Source organism: Rutidosis leptorrhynchoides, chromosome 2 (assembly GCF_046630445.1).
Source record: "Rutidosis leptorrhynchoides isolate AG116_Rl617_1_P2 chromosome 2, CSIRO_AGI_Rlap_v1, whole genome shotgun sequence".
In the NCBI taxonomy this organism is placed as follows: domain Eukaryota; kingdom Viridiplantae; phylum Streptophyta; class Magnoliopsida; order Asterales; family Asteraceae; genus Rutidosis; species Rutidosis leptorrhynchoides.
Genome location: NC_092334.1, coordinates 165,542,213 through 165,549,187, shown reverse-complemented (window position 1 = coordinate 165,549,187; position 6,975 = coordinate 165,542,213).

Genomic DNA, 6,975 nt, shown 5'->3' with positions numbered 1-6,975 from the left:
AGAGTAAGGTGTCTGTAAGTGCAGCTGTGTCTCTGCTGATTCATTGGCAACACATGTTGACCCAGATTGTATAAGAGTTCTGACTGGTAATGATGTAGGAGTGTGACTCTTATCATGATCCAAGTAACATTTGGGCTGTGCAGTAGCCTGAGCTGACTCAACACGATGAGGAGTCAGCTCAAGTCTGCTTTGGGGGTTAGTTATGTTCTTTGTTGGTTGTACTGTCAGCAGAGGATATTTTTTGAAGGATAATTTTGAAAAATGTGGAAGTTGCCTGGATAGAAGAGTATGGGATGCTACTCTTCTTAACACTAGTTTTAAAACCAGTCAGCTTGGGAGTCAAGGTTGTACCTTTAACTCCACTTGCATTTTTCAAGTCAGCAGTTAAAATAGTTTTCATTAAGTTAGAGATTTCTGCTGTTTGGTCTAGAGACGCACCAGGTTCCATAGCAGCCTTCTTTTCAGAAGCAGCAGTTGAGACTGGGGCAATCTCCCATGTGGTTTGCTTGGAGCCAGCTTTAGCTCGTTTGGATTTTCCTGTTACCAAGAAATAGATAAGCAACAGATTCTAATACTAGAAGTGGGTAGTCAGCATATAAGATTGGGGCTGTTCTTTATTATCAGAGAGCACTAGATTCTAATACAACTACTGCTTTACCAGTATATGAGATGGTGGCTGTACTAGTTGAGGTAGCTGGCTTCTTCCTTTTAACAGCTAGCTTGCGCTGAGGTCCCTCCCCCTCAGCTGGTGCAACACCAGAGGCGGTCTATTGGTGAACTCCACCCCAAGCAGCAAGATACTTGAGCATGCCTGTCGTCAAGGCAGCATATGGAGCAGTAGGAGCATCTATGGTCATTCCCCCTTGTTTCACGGGCAGGTCAACTGATTCATCAGTAATCTGCTGGTAAGCATCACCCAGCTTGTTTTCAAACACAAGGCTCAAAAACCTTGGAAAGGGGATTAAGTGTGTTCTTTTGGGTGCAAGCACCATTTCCCTTAGCCTCAAGAAGATTTCACCGGCATAATCAATATTTAGGTTGAATAGCAACCCATGACCAATCTTCAGCTCAAAATCTGAGCATTGGTCAAAACTACCAGACTTCTGGCTGATGCATTGTGTCAGCAATCCAAAGAAGAAATACCAAAGAGGTGGCATATGCTTCCTTAAAGGCGTATGAGCCACTTATCGATTAAACCCAATAATTTCAAGGACCTCCCTTCTAAATTCATCATTTGTTGGTGAATCAACAAATGGTCCACTTGGCAGTTGAAGGGCTCGTCGAATGGCATCAATAGTGATTGAACAGTTTAGGGTTTTAGTAACCATGCCACGAATACATGGAGCATTCTCTTGAGTGGTGGCCATGGTGGCAGTGTACCAGAATCTGGCTAAGCAGGTTGGATACAGACGAGAGGGAACACCGGTAATTGCTCGAGCCAGAGGTGATTGCCTTATGTAAGCGATGAGTGTGTCATAACCCATGTTGGCTTTGGATTTTGGAATTGAAAGGGCATGAGCAGCATTGCCTCTGGATAGGCGAATGAGTACAGGATCTGGTGCATTTGCAGCCCTGATCAGGTTCGGGTAAAGATTGAACAATGGTCCCTGTTCAACCTGTTCCTCTATGACTGGAGGCGGTTGCTGTTCTGGTTGTTGTTGTTGTTCCTCCAGTTGGTTCTCGATGGGTGGTGATTGTTGTTGGTCTGCCATTGATGATTTTGTTGAAGATGAATGTATGAATGATTTGAAAATTTGGGGATTTAGAGAGAATAATGTGTTTTTGAAAGGTAAATTGAAGAGTTAATAACCGAAGGTTATTATGAGAAATGGATTGCCCTTATTTAACCTTTTGGATTGGTGGAAAAAGTGCAGGAGAGAGAAAGATGGTAACTATCATCTGCAGGCGCGTGGGCAGATGTGATAGACTGGCACATTTTCGAGGGGACACTGATGTTAAAGCAGAGGGGTACGAAATAGTTATATTTTTGCTACGAAATACTATTAAATACGATACAATTTTACACAAGTTATTTATTTATTTATAGAGTGGATATACCTAAACCTTGCTACAACACTTATAGGCAGTGTACCTAATCATACAGTAGTGTAGTTTTAGTAAGTCCGGTTCGTTCCACAGGGAGCTAGCCAAGTTTAACGAAAAAATTTTAAACTATATATATATATATATATATATATATATATATATATATATATATATATATATATATATATATATATATATATATAAGTATTATTATTATTGTTATTATAAAGGGGGGTTTTTTTACCGTTTAATGACCGGTTTGTCAATTTTATGTCTAAAGTCGCAATTAAAACCTAATGTAAAATATTAAATATACAAATGACTTAATTTAACGCGTAAATTAAATGACGATAATAAAAGTGCAATAATTTAAAGTGCGATAAATAAAATGACGATAAATAAAATTGCGATAATTAAAAAGTACGATAATTAAAAGTGCGATAAATAAAATGACAGTAAATAAAAGTGCGATGAAATATGAAATAAAAGAATTATGCTTATTTAAACTTCCGTAATCATGATGTTTGACGTGTTGATTTTAGTTTAATACCATGGGTTAATTGTCCTTTGTCCTGGATTATTCAATATGTCCATCTGGTTTTTGTCCATAACAGTCCATCAGTCATAAATATAAAGTGCGAGTGTCCTCGTCAATTTACCCTTATATCCGAAGTCAAATATTCTAACTAATTGGGGACTTAAACTTTAACAAGGTCTTAATACTTTGTTTAATAATTACACCAGGATATCGACTGCGTGTAACCTAAGGTTTTAATACTTTGTTAATAATTACGCCAAGTGTCCTTGTACATAATTCACCCCTGTTTTAATGAGTCCATTGACTATTAATCCATTCCCATGTCCGGTTAAATGAACGATTATTAGTACTTATAAATATCCCGCCCATCATTTCCGATCGAGTGTATATGGTTATTTATATCGTGAGAGAGAGATTCGAAAAAGATGTGTTTTTGCTCGATCAGAACCTGACTTTTTATAGGCTAAATTCGAATTACTGTTCACCATGCGATCGCATGGGGATATAGCACAGAAGCCATGCGATCGCATGGCCCCTCTGTCCAGCTCACAATCCTTTGTTTTTTAGTTTGCCGACGGTTTTAATATATAATATAATATATATATAATTTTAAGAATTAATTATAAATTATATTATATTCATGTGCATAGTTGACTTGTAATTTTTAGCCCGTTGCGTCGCGTGCTGAGAGTTGACTCTGGTCCCGGTTCTGGATTTTTGAACGTCCTTGCGTACAATTTAATATCTTGTACTTTGTGTTTCACGGCTCGTACTCTTGTAACTTTTAGACGTTTCTCATCAATAATTTGAACCACTTTAATTGTACTTTGTACTTTTTAGCTTTTTGGTCGTTTGCGTCTTCAATTCGTCGAATCTGTCTTTTGTCTTCACCTTTTATTATTTAAATGAATATCACTTGTAAATAGAACAATTGCAACTAAAATCTTGTCTTTCTTGAGGGATAATGCTATGAAATATATGTTCGTTTTTAGCATTATCAAATATTCCCACATTTGAGCGTTGCTTGTCCTCAAGTAATATAGTCTTGAAGTAAAAACACTAGAATCACTTCTTTATTCTTCACACTCTGTACATCAGTGATTTCTATACGGCGGTATGAACAATGGTAGTAACATTGTGGTTTACAGTCCCACATGACTATGAAAATTTAGATCCTTTAAGGAAATTGGATCTTTATGAAAACATTTGACCTTTTTGAAAATTCAATCTAGCTTTTACCCTAGATAAGTTTTTCGGAATAATCCTTCACCGTTGTTTGCAAAAATTTTTTGTGGGTTTTTGGGTTTCAGATTTGAAAATTTTAGCTCAAAACTTATGGTTTTGTGTCACCCACTTGCTAACCTTGTATTGGGAAAGCAACACGTCCAGTATACTTGCTCCGTATATTGCCTTTCGGTAAACTACCATCCGGTTGTAAAGGAAAGCGTTGAACAAGCAACTGTTAAGGCAATGTCCCGTGACATGCTTTTGATTATGGTCTATATCGTATCGGATGCAATTACTATCCTTGGTATGAGCAATAGTAAAGATCAACCTATAGTTTTTCGGTCTGGCACAAGGTCCTGTCTTTGACCATGCTATGCAACCACCGTTCTTACGGTTGACACCCGATTTGGTTCAGGTGACCTAATGAATTCCAGGTGAATTCCTAGAATTTTACGTTCAATGGTAATGAATGCATTGAAAATGGATTTTCAGAAAACAAATCGGTTTGTAATTTGATCAAAATATTTTCTCGTTCAAGCTCGAGTTTAGATATCATTGAATTCCATGAGTTTGAATTCTCAATCTTTAAGGTCAATCTCAAGGATTGAGTAATATCAGTTTTAAAAGCTGATTTTTGATCTTTAAGGAGATTATCCTTTCTGGGGATCAGATTCATTAGTCTTATAAGCTAATTTGCATGGTGCCTCCCCCATTGTACGAGACAGATCCTCTCATGGTTAGGATAAGTCTGACCACTTGGCGACCCTGTTAGATGCTGAGGTCCGTGGATTTTCAGCTGATTTTCGAGAAAACTTTTCAAGATTTTTCGTAAACTCTACAACTGGTCTGGACGACAACTTCCTGACCTAAATTAAGAAGCGCGTTTCTTTTCTTCTCGGAAGACTTTACTTCCTTTTAAATCAAGTGGCACATTTCTTTTAAATATATTATAAGAAATTGGGTAAAACTGATAAAATTGTCCAAAACAAAAGTATCTTCAATTATTTGTACAAAAATATGTAATATATGTTCTAAATAACTTGGTAAATTTTTCCCACACTTGGCTTTTATTTTCCTTTCTTTGCCTTTTTATTTTCCTCTATTCCATTTTAAATGAATTCAAGCATTTTGAGTTGTTTCTCAATTTATGTCCTTTCCGAGGTAACAATATTTTCGGTGTTAACACCTAGTTTTATCGTTCATAAATATGTATAAACATGATTTTGAATTCATTTATTTGAAAATTTTTAAAAATTTTACTAGAATTGGATATTCAGCATATAAGACTAGGGCTGTTCTTTATTATCAGAGAGCACTAGATTCTAATACAACTACTGTGTTACTAGTATTTTTAATGGTAACCAAGTGTTTAAATTTAAAATTTTTAAAAATCTGAAAGAATTTAACCCCTTCCCACACTTAAGATCTTGCAATGCCCTCATTTGTAAGAAATCAGTACAATTTAAATTATTGAGGGTGATTAGCGTAGAAAAATGATTAAATTTTACCAAAGTTTCCAAATATATTGGCGTTTGTTTGTTGAATGATAAATGGTGCACATCATTTGTTCATTCCGTCTTGTTGTTACATCATATTTGTTTTTCGTTTTGTCGTCAAAATTAGTAGCTTTTTCTGAACTTAATGCCAGTCTTTAAAAGTTCGCTATTTTACCCTGTTGTGTATAATTGACAATATACATACATACAAATAATAACATGCATGGTAATTTGAAATGGGACTTAACATCCCACTTTCAAATCAAATATGAAATATTAGTAAAACATAATAAAAATGTTAAAACTTACATAAAAGTATCACAATATTATATGTTTAAACAATAATAAAAAGATAAAAATCATAGAAATCACCAACAGAACTATATCAATCTGGATAGGGGTTCCAGTTCATGTCGTCGGTCGGGTTCCACGGTTGGTTATAGGTGTACTGATAGGCTTGGTTGGGGTCGTAGAGAGTAAATGGTGGTCGCATATCGGACTGGTGTGGCGGATAGTTAGCAGGTCGGGTCGGTACGTAGTTATTTGGTACCTGAGGTGATAGCTGGCTCATGATCTGATGCTGATGATAGTGTAATCTATCATGCTATCGTTGCATGGAATGCTCGTACACATTCTCGGCATGTCACTGCTCGTACTGACTATGTCTAGCCTCGTTTGTCATTTCTACCTCATCTATACGCTGGTAAACGCCAGTAACAGCTTCCCTAATGACATCCCTAATGTCATCCGCTTCCTCAATTTTCTCATCTGAACCTCTCTCTACCTGTGGATGATGACCCTCATATGGTACTGCCTGATTGCGTCTGCTCTTTAATACCTTTGCACCTTAATAGACCCGCAATCCTAAAGTCTCATCTTGTTCCCTACACACCATCATCGGACCCCCTTGATCCTATCTACACCTAAATACTCTCCAATGAGAGTAACAAAAATACCTCCTCCTATTATTCCCCCGTCCTGTATTCCTTCCACCATTTTGGACAGATAAAAACCAACACATTAAAGGATATTAACAAAGATTCTAGTGTTTCGAATACACTTAAGGTAAAATAAATCGTGTAAGGTCATTTTCTCCTTGTTGTTACCTCTTTGTGTAATCGAATTAGCTAAAAATCTATGTATAATGCGAAGCTCTGCTTTGTTAATATCTAAATAGGAGTGTCTTCCTCCCCGCGAAAAAACATTATAATTTGACATACGGCTCCAGACGGCGTGCGCGTCAAAATTCCTATCTACCCTCACACCATGATAAATCAAATTTGTACAATCAGGTAGTAGTAATTCGGCGGGAGTGTAAATCTGTAAAGCCATGGCCACGTCCAGTATGGACATCCTGTACATCCTACAGCCAAGTAAAAATCTAAGAAAACTCTTATCATCTACCCTATCTACATCCTTATTAAAAGTGATAGTACTCATAAGCTCAACACATCACTCTTTATATACAGACCTACGAATGGCAAATAAACGTTCCTAATCGGGAAAAGAAGAGCTGCCATACCTTTGGATTAGATGCTGCCTAACTGGGTTAGCTAGGTGGACCCTTTCCAAAGGCTCCCAATCGATTACCCTCGGTACTTCTACATTTTTCGTTACCAGTTTAAATTTGTTACTTTGGTACGTCGGGTAATCTCTCCAACTTCTATC